We start from the raw sequence: 18183 nt of genomic DNA, 5'->3' as shown, positions 1-18183 counted from the left end.
TGAAATGAAACGGTTTAGAAATCCCAACAATTATTGAACATTACATCTGACACTAATGATGTACTATATGTTGGCTAATTGAATTTAAATTAAAAAAAAAAAATCCCAACAGTTCTGATCTTCTAAAAGATTAAAAGGCCTTATTCTTCCTCTTCTTTCCTCCCAAACTCAGTAATAGTAATATAATTTAACCTTTAGAATCCTCAATTTCTTCCCCATCTCTAAGGATTTAAGGCAGCACATAGAGGACTTCTCAAATGAGACTTTCAGCCGTATGACTCCCTGATTAATAAAACCACTGTGGAATCTGAAGATAAAAGTAAAAGTTCCCTATATTAGGCATATGACTGATGTTTCCTAACACTGAATCTCCTAAACTCTACCTTTATTTTTAATTATCACGCAAACTGTAGAATTTATCACAAAAATCAATTAAATAAAAGTATAGTGTTAGTTAAGCCAAATGTTTTTACAAAATATTTAAATGGCTATATAATAGCTTTATCGGCCAACATTAATTTCTTCCAGCAAAATAATGATACAGCAAAAAAAATAATAAATGAAATGTTTGACAAATGCACTCTAATAAGCATTGTACCAACAGTATAATTCATTCTGTAATCTTACAGGTTGTTCTACCACACTTCTATTCATAGATACCAAAGTTTAGTGCACGCTGATCATTATATTTCAGAATTATATTGGATATTAAATGATTCTCACTGTAATACTTTCTCACTGAGCTTCTATGCATGAGGGAAGCAGGTTTCTACTTAACTCTAATCAAATATATGTTTACTGAAGATCATTGAGCCCAAGTGACTCTACATTAAGGATAGTGGGAAATTTAAATGTGTCTAAGGCATCCCCAGCTCCAACTTGCTTTCAATCTTATACAAGAAGAGGGCATATTTATTAATAAAAGGAGGAAAAGAGGAATAAATACAAGGCAATATAACAAATGGGCAGCAGAGACAGTGAGTGCCATAAAAGAGTTCAAAAAAGAATGCTTTCAAAGAAGTTGAAAGTAGGATGTGACCTGGGGAGAACTCAGAGAGAAATGGAAAAGAAGAACACACCAGACTAGTGAAACAGCACACATAAAGGCAAGGTGGCAAAAGACTTATTCAAAGAACAGCAAGCAACCAAATCAGATGCTGCGGAGAATTTTATGTTGGGAATTAGGAAAAGATGGCACCAAAAGTGGGTTGGGAACAAATTACAGAGCCAAATAAGTCACCCATTACAGTGCATTACATGTATCCGACCCTCAAACTTTCTAAATAAAGGTCTTGAATGCTAGGCAAATAAGCTTACATCTTCTCTGGTAAACAACAAGGAACCACTGAGGTTTCTGGGTAAGAGAATGACTTACATAAAACTGAATTAGCAGTAGTTTACAAGATAAAAGGGAAAAGCAAAAAACAGAAATCAAAGAGCCCCAGATTTGAGGTGAGAAAAGCCCAGACAAGAAAAGTAGATATGAAAATAAATGGTTGAGAATATAAAAAAGTATTACAAAGAAAGAACTGACAAAAGTTGGCACTTACTTTTTCTTTTTTTCAGGAGGGGGGTTTTAAAGAGCCTAATGTTATTCTAAAGTATTTAAGTCCGGATGAGAAGGAACATGCATTCAGAAACTGTTTATCGAGTACCTAGTATGCCAGTCACTGAGCTAGGTGGTGGGGATAAAATAATGATCGTGACAATGAGCTACATCAGTGAGGATTAAGGACTAACAGGGCACAGACAAGTAACTATTGTTATTAACAGTGTGACAAACACTATGGATGAGTAAAGTAAAGCACATACGACAGGTACATAACCCCAAAACTGAGAGCAGGAGAGGAAATAGGTTTTAGGAAGGAAATCAAATAGGGAAGGAGGTGGAGCAAGAAGCAGAAACATGAAAGGACACATATACATTAGTCTCTTTCTTAAATTACTCAGTTAAATATAAGCGATCAGAAATCAACAAATGTCCCCAATTTAAGACTCCAAATATCTACTCCGATAATAATTTGGTTGAAACCCCCAATTTTTATCTTGACGAAGTATATTACAAGGTAAAATTACATGCTGAAAAGATCACCAACCTATAAGGGGGCACTAGAGAATTTTATGGGTGATGGAAATATTCTGAATTTTGATTGTGATGGTGGTTATATGACCATCCATTCATCAAGACCAACCAAAGTATATATCTAAAACAGGGTGAATTTTTACTTTAGGTAAATTATATTTTAGTAATCTGACCTAAAAAATCACCAATGATTTAATTGCTGAATTCAATGGCAATTTTTCAAAGGTGATTCAATAGTTATTTAATGTTTTATTAGAAACAAAGTATATGCCAAATCACCTTTACTATTGATAGTACTATATGCACAGGCTATAAACACATACATTTTCTTAACAAATATATAATTTTATAATCTTTATTTGAATGGTACTCCACATATTTCATCCTGAATTCGAGAAACAAGTCTTTTTTAAGATTTTATTTTTATTTATTTGTCAGAGAGCGAGAGCGCACAAGCAGGGGGACTGGCAGAGGGAGAAGCAGGCTCCCCACTGAGAAAGGAGCTCCATGCGGAACTCTATCCCAGAGTCCAGGGATCATGACCTGAGCTGAAGGCAGACGCTTAACCGACTGAGCCACCCAGGCATCCAAGAAGCAAGTCTTAATGCTCAGGATCAGCATCTAACCTGAGCTCTCCACTCATCTCCTATCACCATCCTAACAAATTTTAAAATCTAAATCACATTCCCCCTTAAACCAGCTGTCCTTTCTTCTGTATTTCAAGATTAGTGTGTAATCTCTACCCCCTCTACTCTGTCCTACACACCAGTGCCAAATTAAGCATATATCCTTTTATTAATTATATAAACCCCAGCTCAAAAACATTTGGTTATTCTCACTGACTTTAGGATAAAATGCAAAGGTCTCTCACTAGCTTTTAAATCCTCCATAATCTGACCTAATCCTATATATACAATTCTATCCGGAAAGTACAAAATGAACTGATTTAAAAATTATTAGAACAGCAAGATACGGGGAAAGGGGGTAAAGAGATAACATACTAGAACTTTTAAAACTTCAAAGAAATACAAGGTATATTCTGGAGTAAGGAACAGACCAATCTCGTTGGTATAGGAGGGGATAATTGGGTGTGAGGTTGGAAAAGCAGGCTAGGTCCACACTCTTAAGACTTACATGCTAACTTGAGGGTTTTAGTACATAAGAAGAGAAATCATCATGGATTTTTTTAAAGATCTTATTTATTTATTCCCGGGGGGGGCGGAGAGCAGAGGGAGAGGGACAAGCAGACTCCTCACTGAGCGTGGAGTCCAGTGTGGGGGCTTGATCTCAGAACTCTGAGATCATGACCTGAGCTGAAACCAAGAGTCAAACGCTTAACTGACTGAGCCCCCCCAGGCTTTTGAACACAGGAATGACATAACAAAATGATGCTCAAGGAAATTATTATGGGGCTGGAGTACAGGATGTAATGGTGAAGACCAAATGAAAAAGAGAGGCTAAGGAAGATCACAGCCAATGGAAACAGTCTAAACAGGAAGTGAAAAGGACTTGAATAGTGGCAGGAATTTAGGAAACAAGGAGAAATGATTATTCTCAACTATTATTGGTAGATGCAAACCTCCCCAAACAACCAGACAGTGGTGGGGATCCTATCAGGCACTTGTGTAGGGGTGAGTGGGTACAGATGGTTGTAAGATTCATCCATATAGTATTCAATTAAAATTAACAGAAATTATTCAATCTGGAAAGCAAAGGGCCAGGGTAATTCAAAAAATGCCCCAAAGTTTAAATGAACTTTTGGCAAAAAGACTGCAGGAGTTAAATTGCTTACTTTGGTTATTAGTATTACTCTGTTCCTGAAAAGGCTACTAGCTAAGCATTTATAAGAGAGCTACCCAAAAACACAGTAGGGAAGAGGATCTGGGATTAAAAATTGCTTGTTTCTGAAAATGCAAAGATCTGCTTCAGATTTTCATTTTTTGGTCTAGTAACACATTCACACAAATACTGTGAAACTTTTAATAATAAGGTCATCTTATTAAGAATATAACATACAAAATTTCACATCACAAGTCTTAATTATAGCATTGAGGAGTGTATTACACATAAATATCCTTTATTTAAATCTGCTTTTGTAATTTACGTTAACCTGAAGTTAATTCACAGAACTATTACTATTATGTAAATATCTATTTTTATTTTTATACAGACACTAAACAGAATAGAATATTCAACTTCATTCTTTAAAAATACATTTTTCCGGGCGCCTGGGTGGCTCAGTTGGTTAAGCAACTGCCTTCGGCTCAGGTCATGATCCTGGAGTCCCTGGATCGAGTCCCGCATCGGGCTCCCTGCTCAGCAGGGAGTCTGCTTCTCCCTCTGACCCTCCCCCCTCTCATGTGCTCTCTCTCATTCTCTCTCTCAAATAAATAAATAAAAATCTAAAAATAAAATAAAATAAAATAAAATAAAAATACATTTTTCCTCAAGATTCAGGGAGGAAAAACCAAGGGACAAATCAATTCAATTCCCTTCAAAGCAATTAGAAATTAATTTCTAACAAAATTTATAGCTCATTTACTTCATCAGGTTTTCAAGAAGCACCGTGAATTAAAAAGACACTTTCAAATACTACTTGAGGTTAGATATGGGAAGTATCTGAGGCAATAATTCACAAATGTACCAGAACACACATGAGAATCAGCCTTTATTTACAAATTAGCCTCCTGACAAAAGATACAACAGAGATGCCTAATTATACTATCAGAAGTCATTAATGAAAATATAAGGTTTAGAAACAAGAATTTAAAAAGAAGGCCTTTTGTAGTTACTAAAATGGAGGCTGTGTATGTGTCGATTTAAAAGCCTACTGCTTTCCACTAGATTAAGGTCAACGTGTCCAAACAGCTCAGCTTTAATACTGAAACACTGCCACTCAACAAAGAGAAGATTCATTTTCTGAAAACAGGTTATATATTAGGGTTTTTATATTTGTCAAGCTCATGTTTTTAGACATTTTGGCAATTTATTGGTAGCTTACCCCAGTTTGGTTTTGGTTTTTAACTGACTTGCAGACTCAAAACTTAAGACTGATTCAGTTGCTTAAAATGGAAAGATGAACAACTTTGGTTGTATCACCAAGATTACTTCTGCTTTACAAGAAGTCCATCTGGCTATCCAAAGGAGGGCAGAAATTGGGAAGTCAGGAGTTAAGTGCCAGAGATCCAAATGAGAGAAGATGTTTATATATAGAACATAAGGACGTATCTTGTGTTGATCAAAGCAATTACCCAGGGCAAACTTTTGGGTAGAAGACAGAATACAACCAATCTCCAAGAGCTACTCAGCATCCTCACAGGGCCATTTAGCTACCAAGGCAGGGCTAACAACCTGGAATATAATGATCATTTATCAACATGCCAGGGACTGCTGTGAGGGAAGGGCTGTAGTTTTCCTGCACTGTTAATAATTTAGTAAATAATCCAAAATAGTGGAAGACTTTTAGAACCAAAAGAAGAAAGATTCTCTTTTTGGCTAAAAGATCGACGTTTGTCTAAAAAAGAAAATAAAACTCCAGAGATATGAAGACAATATGGCATGATGAGAAAGTATTAGGTAACAGTTATCAAGATCCCCAGAAATGTTCCTCTTTTCTTACCAAGTTATGTCATGTCTAGGAATGTCACAGCCAACAAAAAATAGTAAAAGAAAAAGTAATGTGTATGATTGCTTCTGGGTGGTACATCACTCATAACCATTGTTTTGTCCGAATTCTTTACGAAACTTTTGAATACAGAATTGTGGCAGGGCTGGAGTTCAAAGTAGGATGAACAACCAAAACCCACACTCTAGACTTCTTTGTAATCTCTTTAGATTTTTAGGTTTGTCAACCCCACACATAGGACTGTCACTCAGAGAAGATGAAGCTGACTTATATTTCAGTCCTTACAAAATAATCTCAAAATACAGGGCACTCCCTCAATTTGTTTTGAACAGCAAAACACTGTTACAGAAAGCAATCTGGTGAGACAACAGATGGGGAAAGATGACCCTCAGGCAACAGAAGTGGAAGCGCCTGAAAAAACAGGATGTCGAGAAAGGGGGGCTAGCAGCCACAGGGACCTTCCTTATACTTTCCAGAGTCAGTTAAATTAGGCAGGAGAAGTCTAATGGGGCAGCTTGAGGAAAAGTTCTTACAGCACTGCTTGAAATTTCAAGTCCTATTGGACACGAAGGGGAAAATGTCCCTGAGTAGGTTTGGCAGTGATAATTTCTCCCATCAGTTTAGTGTTAACTTTAGGACAGGTTAATCAGAGAACTCTCCTGACACCTATCTATTATATAATGGGAAAATGCCAAGTGGTGGAGGATGCCAACCAGGGAGGGGGGTACTGCAAGTAGACAGTCAGGAGACAGTGTACACACACACGAAAATAACACCAGGAAGTAAAAATGAGGGTGAGATAAGAGAAAACAGTGTGTGGGGTGGGGGTGGCACCAAATACTAATTCCACTTAAAATCTTAGCTAGCCCTAAGCTCTGTCTCTCCCCAATGGAACGACACTAATGTTTAAGTCTTATCCCAGACATCCTATTTGATTTTGACCAAACTGGTACCAATTATGACCAAACTTTCCTGTGTTAAGTGTAAAAATTTCTGGGATAGTTCATGGAGATAAATCAGATGTCAAAGAAAAAAATTCATAATATGATAATTTTATTCTTTATAAAACCAGGTACATATTCAGTTTATGGGAACTACATAAATAATATCACATCTCCCTCCTTTACTGGACTTGGTTTCCAAAACTTAAGTTAAAAAAAAAAAAAGATATCTAACTTGTTTAATTCAAGTAGGTAAAGTCATTTTGTGTTTGTGTTATGTTTTTAAGAACAGGCTTTAAAAAGTCAACTCCTGGGCGCCTGGGTGGCTCAGTTGGTTAAGCAACTGCCTTTGGCTCAGGTCATGATCCTGGCGTCCCGGGATCGAGTCCCACATCAGGCTCCCTGCTCGGCAGGGAGTCTGCTTCTCCCTCTAACCTTCCTCCTTCTCATGCTCTCTGTCTCTCATTCTCTCTCTCTCAAATAAATAAATAAAATCTTTAAAAAAAAATAAAAAATAAAAAAAAATAAAAAGTCAACTCCTGTTGAAACATATATCCCAAGTGAGTTCAAATGGGCATCAATTTTGGTTTCCACTCCCCTCTACACTTTTTTTTTTTTTTAATTTATTTGAGAGAGAGAGAGCGAGAGAGAGCACAAGCAGAGTGGCAGGCAGAGGGAGAAGCAGACTCCCTGCTGAGCAGAGAGCCCGAAGCAGAACTTGATCCCTGGACCCTGGAATCATGACCGAGCTAAAGGCAGACGCCTAACTGACTGAGCCACCCAGGCGCCCCTCCCCTCTATACTTTTCTAATTCTTACCCACAAGGAACTGAATTCTACTTGTCAAACCTGGGAGAGTAAACTGTATGTTCTTCTTGAGCCCTTCCATCAAGGTGGATCTCTTCTTAGTCAAAGGTAGAGAGTTGCCTTTCACCCTAGAAAGTGTTTTATTGATTAATGCATTTTTTCAGCATTGATAATAGACCAATTTTATCACCACAGTCTGCTGGGTGGAGTCTAAGTTGCTGAACTAAAGAGCTATAAAATTAATAACGTATTATGGCAAAGTACAGAACTATTTAAGTATCCCGGAGTTGCAAAGCATAGAAATAAAATTTGTAATAGATTAATCCTAGAAAAATCTCTGAAGGAAATAAGTTTAGGATGAGGTTTTGAAGAAGTATGGCAAACGCTTTAGTTTGGCTATAACAGAGTATACACACTGGGAAATAATGAGAAATGAGTTTGGAAAGATAAGAGTGGAGAGAGTTGCTGGAGGATATTAAATGTTAGAACAGAGAGCAACCACAGCAAGGAAAGAACACAACGCTCTACTGGGTTAATTTCCTTAAAACCCAAACTATCAGAAGTCAATAAAGAGTGAAAATGTTTATTCTACAAGAAAGCACAAAAATAACATCAATCTAAGATATTGAAGTCTGATGTTTAAAGATAAACATGTCTCATATTCCTATACCAACTCAAGTCATTATTAACTTCCAAGCTTGACACTGACTTCACTGACAACCCAGCTAGTTAATTCCATCAGACAGAAACTAAAATGGTATACTTTTCACTCCTTAGAAAATAAGGTGCTCATACAAGGCAAATGAAAAATCTGCAGCCTCTGTCTATATGCATATAAAGGCTTTGCCACAGAGGCTGAAATTTTACTGAAATTAAATAAACTTCCTAACCTTTTTGAACTACAGCTTTTATTACATCTTTAAACAAACATATAGCAAAAGATGGAGAGAGATTTGAGGAAACTGGAACAAAACTCAAAGGCTAAATTCCTTGAAAAGAAATGAATCATTCCCTGTTGTATCTTGGCCTGGTGTGAGGCTTAGTGCATAGTAGGCATGCAAGGAACATTTGCTAATTAAATGCAAAGGCTTTGCCAACAAGAGGATTAATGCTTGGAAGAATCCCAAGCTACATTCCTGGACCAAATATCTGAAAATGTTCTCAATTCTACATTATACTGTACTTTCCAACAAGTCCTAAGTGATAAGCTAACTTTGCAATCCCATCAAATGCAACAGTATTACCACATCCTTTGCATTTTGTCTTTGAAATTTGGGTCCAAGAGGTTTTTAGCACATACACCAGTTGGCAGCCAAACTTGTCCGGTGTCCAAAATTCACTTTTATTCTTATTTATATGTTAAAATGTAATCAAATTAGAATCCTAGGCTAATGATAACCTGCATGCTAATCCTGGATCCAAAAAATAATTAGCTACATGACCTTGAGCATATCACCTCAGTTTTCTCATCGGTAATACGAGAAAACTGGATATTTGAAAAACCTTCCTTGGGGAAATGTACTGATGACTGCAAGTTACTTTGAAATGCATAAAAAATACTGATGAAATGCATAAAAAATACTGAAATGCATTAAAAAAAAAAACCTGATGGATGGCTACAGGGATAGGTTAATATATAATAAAGCAAGGAGGGTAAAAAGTTAGGAAAATAATCTAGTCGGTGGATATACCTCTTCTACAAAAAAACTTCTTCACCAGCCCTAATCCCCCATCTTTCCCATTCCTAGAAGTGGCACCACCACACACCCAGGTGCTCAAAGCAAAAAAACTAGAAGTTACCCTTAAGTCCTTACCTTCCCCCACTTTGCAACCCATTAGCCCAGTCCTGTTAGCTCCTCCTTCAAGACCCCTCCCAAGTCCATCCACTTCATTCAGTGCCCCTCCTCTCATGCTAGTCCAAGCTGACCTCCTCCTTCTTCCCTTCCCCCACTCCTGCCCCTCCCCAATCAAAAACAATGACTTTTTGAAACATACACCTCACATTAACTTTCCAACTCTAAACTTTCTGGTGACACTAAGAATATAAATATAACTAAGAATATCCAACCCCTTCCTAGGCTGACAGACCCCCGCTGGCCTCTGCCGACTTCTTCAACCTCATTCCTAGGGCTTCTACCCCTCATTTACCAGGAATCAGCCACACTGGTCTTTACCGTCCTATGGCCCGCCCAGCTCTTACATTAAGGCCTCCGTACTTGATAATTCCCTCTGCAAGGCTTCCTTTCAAAAATTTCACTTGGCAGTCATTCTAGTCATTCAACGTGCGCCTTCCATGTCCCCTCCTTGGGAAGGCCTTCCCTGACCACCCAATCTAAACAACACACTCTCTATCTCCTCATCCTGATCTATGCTTTTTAGAGGGGTAGAATATAACACTTATGAACAGAGACTCTGCAGTCACACTGCCTAGATTCAGGGTCCAGCTCAATACTATCCTAAACTGTGTGACCTCGGGCAAGTTACTTAGTGTCTCTGTGCCTAGGTCTTCTCATATGTAAAAGAGAGACAAAACGACTTCAGAGGGTCATTGTGAGACTAAATAAATACGAAAGAGAACACTTAAAAGCAATGCCTGGCACATAATAAGAGCTACTGATGTCTTCTTTGATACTATTATTATTATTATTATTATGGCATTAGCTTATATTTTCTTGTTTAGTATCTACCTCTCGCAACTGGAACGCTAACTCCGTAAGAGATCTTTTTGCTTGCTTTGTTTATGGCCATATCCCCAATGCCTAGAACACTGTCAGGGACTTAGCAAATGCTCAGTAAATTTCCACTGAATGAAAACATTAATATGCTCTTACATTTGATTGTGGTACAACTTCATTTGTCCTCAGTAAACATTTACCTACTGTGTAGCATTTTTTCTTCAGCTTAAGAAGTTTCCCAAATTATCTGGAAAACATAAAGGAAGGTCCCTCAGCCCCCTGCATCTAAATGGTGCACATGAAGGCACACGTGGGGAAAATGAGTAAGGAAACCGCTGTAAGAAAGAGACTTACCACCTACTCTGTAATGCCGTAGTCCTTTAGCCTTAGGGAATTTATATAGTAATTAGCTTTTGTTATCTAGCATATTAACTGCTGAAAGAAAAAATATTTAACTACCCATAGCATATTAATCCACAATTTAATATGTTCTACAGAAGGTGATCATTTTAATACACTGACATGTTTCTTAAATAACGTGGATATATTTATCATTATAAAAAATATAGTAGTTTCCTAAAGCACTGTAACAAAGTACCACAAATCAGGTGGCTCAAAACAATAAAAATCTGTTCTCTCACAGTTCTGGAAGCTAGAAGTCCACAATCAAGGTGTCACCAGGGCCACACTCTCCCTGAGACTCTGGGCTGAGTCTGTGCCTCTTCTAGCTTCTGGGGATAGCTATCAGTCCTTAGTGCCCCTGGATGTCAGCCGCAGCCCTTCAAGTTCTGCCTCCGTAGTTATGTGGTCACACAGCATCCTCCTCTCCTGAACCCGTATCTCTTCTCTTAAGAACCCACCCTACTCAGGAGGACTTCATCTTAGCTAATTATGTCTGCAATGACCCTGTTTCCAAACTGCGGTACTGGCGGTAGGATTCGAGATACCTTTTGGGGGCACACAATTCAATCCATAACACATACCTAGGTATACACTGCATTATTACCAAAAGTTGCAAACTTTTCAGCTCACCAAGATATTTTTCTTTAAGGCAGACCAGGCATATTTCTGAATTTTGGCACTTCAATAAGAACAGCCATATTCATGTCTGGTCCCAATTCTCTAGGATAACTCACACTTATCTCTATGGTTGAATTCACAGCTTCATGATGATGAGAAATGTAATTAGATCAGTGATCTAAAATAGTAAATATTCTAAACCTGTTACAAACAAGTGTCATGAATAAAATAATGATTTGAGGGGCATTTTAAAATAGTTGCGGAAAACACCCTACCCAATTGCAGCTAACACAATGTATTCTTCAACCCTATGAGATACGCAGTATTATACTCACTTTTTAGATGAAGAATCTGAGGCCTCTAAGTAATTTGTCCAAGGTAACAGATGATAAGTGGTAGAACTGAGATCCCACCACAGATCGACTCCAAGCCCACATTTTAAAGTCATACAACTTGACTGTGCTTTGCCACAGCTTTATGTAAAATTCCATCAAGCTTTACTAAAAAGCTGTTTAGATTTGGCAGAAGATGGGTTGGAGGTTGTGATTTTACCTCTGTGAACATAATAAAGACAACGGGTCCTAAAATGTGCTGTGTAAAGTAAAATCACATGCACCGAGTGCTGTGTTTCTATTTAGTTACGTTGTTTTTAAAAACGAATGAACAACAAAGACAACAAAAATGGAGGTACTCTTGTTCCCCCCAGTGAAAAGATTCTGACAGCAACTTAAGGTGAAAACTGTACAGGAAAGAGACCTGGCCAAGTGGTCCATGAGGACCACACTCTTGCACAACTCTGCTTTCACTTAGGTTATGAGCAGTAAACTAATGAACAGCTCAGTGAGGCTACACCATTGCTTAAAGAGAGGGGCTCCATGTTAGCACAAAGAAGAAACTCTGACCATATCCTCTCTTCTAATCATCAGGCCCTCAAAGTTAGAAAATGACGACAGAAGGGCTGTGAGCTTTTAATATCATTCCCGTAGATGCTTCTCTAATACCACCAGGGCCACTGAGGGAGAAACATTAGTATCTCAGGAGGTGAAAAGTTTGCCAACTGAAGGTAATAAGGCAAATTATACCTATTCCCATTTAGTATTTTGGGGGGGAATGATAAAATATTTCTTTTTTAAGATTTTATTTATTTATTTGAGAGGAGAGAGAGCACATGAGAGCAGGGGGAGGGGCAGAGGGAGAGGGAAAGAATCTCAAGCAGACTCCGCACTCCATGGAGCCAGATGTGGAGCTCGATCTCACAACCCTGAGATCATGACCTGAGCCAAAACTGAGTCAGACACTTAACCGACTGAGCCACCCAGGCACCCCAGGGAATGACACAATATTTCTATATTGTTTACTTATAAGAAGAAGTTCCTTAATACTGATGAACTTCTCATCTGGCTTTCATCACTTTAACAGCAGACTAATATTCCATAAATAGGCAATTTTTTATTCTTTCAATTAGCAAGAAATAATCCTAAGAGATTATCTATTGGCCTTTCACAGATCCATTTCCAATCACTATTTTTTTTAAGATGACTTTTTCAAAGACAGGGTTTGTTTAGTATGGGCAGTCCAGTTTGAACCTCTAAAATAAGGATATCAAATAAAATATTAACTAGAGACCAGGCTTCTGGCATATTTCCAAATCCAGAAATAGAAAAGACATATACACACATGTTCTGGGGGTACAGAGCAGCTCCCGAGTATCTAAGCAAGGACAAACATCAAAGAAAATAGAAGAATGCCACCCTAGGTTTCCACCTGACCTCCTGGGAGATAGGACAATCCACCAGGGGAAGTGAAGGAACACTGCAATTGGCTGACAGGATCCCTCCAAGGTCAGTTTTTTCTTTGGAAAGCAGAGACGCGTGGGAGAAGCAATCAGAGTAAAGAGAAAACAAAACTGGAGAGACGAGCAGAGAGCGAGCAGCTGATCAAAGGCAGCTGAGGAGGCTGAGGCGGTGAGCTCCAGATACTAGTGTGTACCTCAGCAGTTCCTAAAAGCACAGGCTGGAGCTGCAGGAGAAGAGAGAGATGCTACCTGTGCCCCAGGACTCTAGCTTTTGGGGCTTAGGGCATTTATACAGGAACAAGCTACTCTATGCACAAGCAACTGTAATAGTCTGTGCTATGCTTATACATGAAAAATGCCACAGAATAAAATGTATATATTTAGGCATCCCTTAGTGGAGATTTCAATCTTATTCTGCTATAGAATCTACCTGGGGGAGGGATGTGGACCATAAACTACAAGGTACGAATGCCTCTCTCTGGAAGTTCCCACATATCACACTGCTCCTGCCCTTCTTGACCTTCTTTACTTCCATCTCCATCCCAGAAAATCTGAACCCAAACTTTCAACAGACCATTCCCTCTTCATGAGTAAAGCCACAGAAACATAAATAAATAAAATACCATAAAATTCCAGAGGGTTCTATTAAGGTCAATGACACAGAGGAATTCACAATTTCACATAATTCCAAGAACAGGGAATAAAACAGGGCTGCATCTCCTGGAGGCTGGAGCTGTAGGATGATTCCAGAATGATTCTGGACCTTGGAAAGAGGAGTTTGTGGCCCTTCTCTCTGGTGGTCTTCTAGGAAGCCCCCTCGGCCCTACAGCATGTGTCAATTGCTTCTGCTCACTCATGGTTTCTTCTCCCAGAATTTTAGTTTGTACATGGTTTAGAACGGCCTTTCCAACCTTAACTCTCCCTCCCCACCCCACAACTGGTGGTGTGTTTTGTAAATGCTAACAACTCCCACCACAGCCATGACTGACAGGGAAAACAGGGCTGGGGAGATAACCTATTATACAGCATTTCTGCCACTCAGAACAGATGTAAAGAGACCCAAGAGAATAGAGAGTAGTAAAAATGTACAAGAATAATTAGGAAAGGGCATGGGATCTTAAAGAAAGAAAAGAAAAAAGGAAAGGAAAGATCAAACTCACAGAAGCAGAGCAGACTGGTGGTTGCCAGGGGCTAGGGTGGGGGGAAGGGGAGAGGTTGGTAAAAGGCTAACATGAATTACGTCTGAGGATCTAATGTATAACATGATGACTACAGTTGATAATACTATATTGCATAACCAAAATATGCTAACTTAAGTGTTCTCATCAAAATAAGAAATACCATAAAATTCCGGAGTGTTCTATTAAGGTTGGTAACACATAGGAAGGTGTTATGTATGTCAAATTAGCATACTGTATACTTTAAGTATATTACAATTTTGTCAGTTGTACCTCAATAGAGCTGAAAATAATAAGGAAATCACTAACCTTGAGTATTAAGTACCTTTGTTTTGTTTTTTGTTTGTTTGTTTGTTTTATTTGACAGAGAAAGACACAGCGAGAGAGGGAACACAAGCAGGGGGATGGGAGAGGGAGAAGCAGGCTTCCCGCAGAGCAGGGAGCCCGATGCGGGGCTTGATCCCAGGACCCTGGGATCATGACCTGAGCCGAAGGCAGACGCTTAATGACTGAGCCACCCAGGCGCCCCAACAGTGCCTGGTCTTTTTTTTTTTTTTTTTTAAAGATTTTTATTTATTTGTTTAACACAGAGAGAGAGAGCACAAGTAGGCAGAGCAGCAGAGAGAGGGAGAGGGAGAAGCAGGCTCTCCGCCGAGCGGGGAGACTGAAGCCCGGTGCGGGGCTCGATCCCAGGACCCTGGGACCACGACCTGAGCCGAAGGCAGACGCTTAAGGACTGAGCCACCCAGGCGCCCCAAGTACCTTTGTTTTTAACATAATTTGCTTAATTGTAATTTTAGGCAACTTAATGTTTTCAAATGGCTGTGTTGGACAACTAACTCGCTCAATTCCTGAACATTTACCCATCAGCCTCAAGAAAGAGTGCAGGCAACTCCAGTGCTTCACTGCAAAACCTCTCAGCTGAAGTCCCTACCCCTAACTGGAAATGCTTTCCTTTTTGTCTTAGTTCAAATCCCCAGGAAAGAGTCTCACTGGCCCCATTCATCTTTCGAAATCACAGAAATCACAGGCTGCTGACCAGCTTACAAATTGGTTGTTTTAGCGAAGGTGCTCCTCCTGCCCTGGATGCCGGCAGCTTGTAGGGAAGGTTGAGATGAAGTGATAGAAAACACAGATGTCTCAGCAGCAGGGACAGGAGGTAGGACAGACGTAAGCTAGTACCAAGATAGAGATGTTAAAAATCCATCAGCCCTGTGATCATTCCAGCTACAGGCCATTTCAAAAAGACAAGTGCACAGAAATGACAGTAAGTTATCAGGGAAAGGATTAAATTATATTTAAATACTATCTTTAATTAGATGAGCATGTGGGGGCGCCTGGGTGGCTCAGTCGTTAAGCGTCTGCCTTCGGCTCAGGTCACGATCTCAGGGTCCTGGGATCCAGCCGCATCAGGCTCTTGCTCGGTGGGGGGCCTGCTTCTCCCTCTCCCTCTGCTACTCCCCCTGCTTGTGCTCCCTCTCTCGTGCTGAGTCAAATAAATAAAATCTTTTAAAAAAAAAAGAAGAAGAAGAAGAAGAAGATGAGCGTGTGGGAAAGGGTCAGCAGGCACTCAGCATCCACCTGCTTACAGTATGCCTTCCTGAAATGCAGAGGTTGGAAAACTAAAAACTGTATTTCCCAGGTTCCTTTACAGCTAGTACTTGGGATGAAAATTCAGTTCCACCATATAAGATGTAGGACACAAAACATGGAAGGCAGAAGTGAAGTGGAGCTCCATCAGCCTATGGCTTTTAGCGGTCTTCAGCCAGCAAAGGAGGCCACAGGCCGGTCAGAATCCAGTCTCCAGCTTTGGGGCTGTCAAGGGACAGTGGCAGCAGCTGGTCGGTAGCTCAGAGGCATCAAGAAGCTGTCACAGCACGGCCAGACACTATCTCCCAGACTTCAAGCAGCTCTGAGGGCCACAGCAGGGGCTGCTACGGTCCCCCTCGTCACAAGGGCCGTGGTATTTTCCTGCCTTCGCTGCAGTGACAGCCTCCTGATTGCCACTTTCCTAACAGTGGCAGAGGGGGCAGCTCCCATGGCCTTTTGTTCCAAGGTGTCCTAGAAGTCATTCTCAGAGTCCTGGCCTAGAGCCCAGCTCTCCAGCCCTCTCCAAGATTCCCTAAGCAGCTAATTCCCTGTATTACACCCCTTTCTGTTTCCTGCACTTAACCCCCACTGATACTACAAGAGTCTGGTAGATTGACTGCAGACAGATCTTTCCAGGTCTACGCTGAGACACACACAAAGGGCCCAAGCAAGACGTTGCTATTCCCATTAGTCATACCTCATGAAAAGAGTCTCCCCAGAACTGCCACCTAACCCGCCCTTCTTCAGTGTTGCCTCACCCCGGTCAGTAACTTCTCTGCTGTGGCCAGCTCTCTGTGGCCCGAGACACCTACTTGTCCCGTACCCAGCAGGAGCACAGCCCCCCTTCTCAGTCACATCTGCCATCATTAGAGCCACACAAGCTCAAGGACCCGGAGCCAAAAGTGCCCTTGACGGTTCATCTACCGCATCCCTGAGCAGTCCCTAGCTTTAAAACTCCTCTTCCCCCATTGCATCCCCTAGTTAGGCCGAGGGGGAAAAATAAAAGTAGAGCTGGCTCAAATTCAGACTTGCGCCATGGCCCCACCGAGAAGGGCGAGAAGCGCAATAGCATATGTCTGCCATACAGAGCACCCGTTCAGAAGGCTTTTACCAAAAGCATTGCGAAGAATCTTTCTGATGGGAGAAATAATTTTTCAAAGCTAAAACACCTAACAAGAACCAATACTTAGATGTATAGCTGTTACACCAGCTAACAGTTTTCTGACTATTTAGATCTTAACCATAAGCTACCGCGTTACGTAAGGCTACAAATGTCCTGGAAGCCTGTGGCATATAATGATCAAAATTCTTTTGTGTGTTCCAACCCCTGCATTATTACTACTGTCTCTAGCAACGCACATGCATGCTGATGGCCTAACAGACTGCGTCTGGCCTGTGGTACTTCATTGCAAAGCAACACAGATTTCATAAAGAGACAGAATATGTTTAATGGGTTACTTCTCTTTTTCACCAACTGCACTACAATTTCCTTCAGAAAACCTTATGCCAGAAACCAAAACAATAAAAGCAAGCAGAGTTCCAGTCCACACTCTGCCAGCTTTGTGCTAGGACTCTGAGCAGAGTTACCTGCCCTTGCTAAGCCTCAATTCATTTATCTGCAGAGTAAGGGTATTAGTTGCACTGCTGTGGTTCCTTCCAGTTGAATGACTGACTTTAAGCCCAAACAGAAAACATAACAGCACAAACACTTAAAGAAATAAGAGGTGCCAATACTCCACAATCTGCTTTAACAGCCTCTTCAATGGCGCCACCTTACCATGTAGTACTTGAGGCCGGGAAGAAGAGATCTACTTGAACACAATGGGTTATTCTTCCATCTAGCTTGGCTACATTTTATTTAAAAGCAAAGTATACTTTGAACAGAGGCTTCAGACTTAGAAAAAAAATTCCTAGTTCCAAAATTTATTCATTCTTACATTCATAGGAACATTTTTAGGCCACCTGTCTCAAGATAAGCATGCTAACAAACACCTTCCTAATGAGTCAATTATAGAGTGAGTGGACAGGAAATATGAGAACAAGGTATTATTTACAGTATCAAGTATACAATTTTCCCAAGTATATTTACCCTCAGAGTATCCAGGCTTTTACAGAGAACGGCTGGAAACATTCTCTTACCAAAGGTGGCAAGAATTAATGCTAACTTTCTGTTTGATGGGTAATTCGTAAGTCCTCCATCGGGCAGTTCAGCTACACAGATTAAGCTGCACTGCCACAAACTTTGTTTAGAAACAGAGCCAAGCAAGGAAGCTTTTATTTTAAGTACTTGCCCAATGTTTTACTGCATTTAACACCCACTCAAACAGTTCAGAATTGTGGGGGTTTTTCTTTTTAATAGAGAAAAAGGAAGTAAGGCAGATTTTTCAGACACAAAGAAATAATATTCTATCTGGAAAGCGAAGAAAGAAGACTCAAAGCTGCTTCAGTTCACAGTCCTCCAGGTGAGTCT

The 18183-nt window shown here is 40.1% G+C and overlaps 1 protein-coding gene and 1 long non-coding RNA gene across 6 annotated transcripts in view; both read right to left on the bottom strand.

Annotated features, from left to right (window-relative positions):
- Nucleotides 1-18183, bottom strand: part of MAGI3 (membrane associated guanylate kinase, WW and PDZ domain containing 3) — a 230754-nt gene that overhangs the window by 201261 nt on the left and 11310 nt on the right. The gene's annotated exons all lie outside the window — the stretch shown is intronic.
- On the bottom strand, nt 1572-14676 carry LOC145720865 (uncharacterized). The gene is made up of 2 exons (XR_014144099.1): nt 7199-14676; nt 1572-6967 (listed from the first exon to the last, which is right to left on the bottom strand). It is a non-coding gene; the product is annotated as an uncharacterized LOC145720865 (long non-coding RNA).

Source organism: Leptonychotes weddellii, chromosome 4 (assembly GCF_054177405.1).
Source record: "Leptonychotes weddellii isolate Sample4059 chromosome 4, ASM5417740v2, whole genome shotgun sequence".
Classification (NCBI taxonomy): domain Eukaryota; kingdom Metazoa; phylum Chordata; class Mammalia; order Carnivora; family Phocidae; genus Leptonychotes; species Leptonychotes weddellii.
The sequence above is the reverse complement of the archived record's forward strand: the minus strand, read 5'-3'. Positions and strand labels throughout refer to the sequence as shown.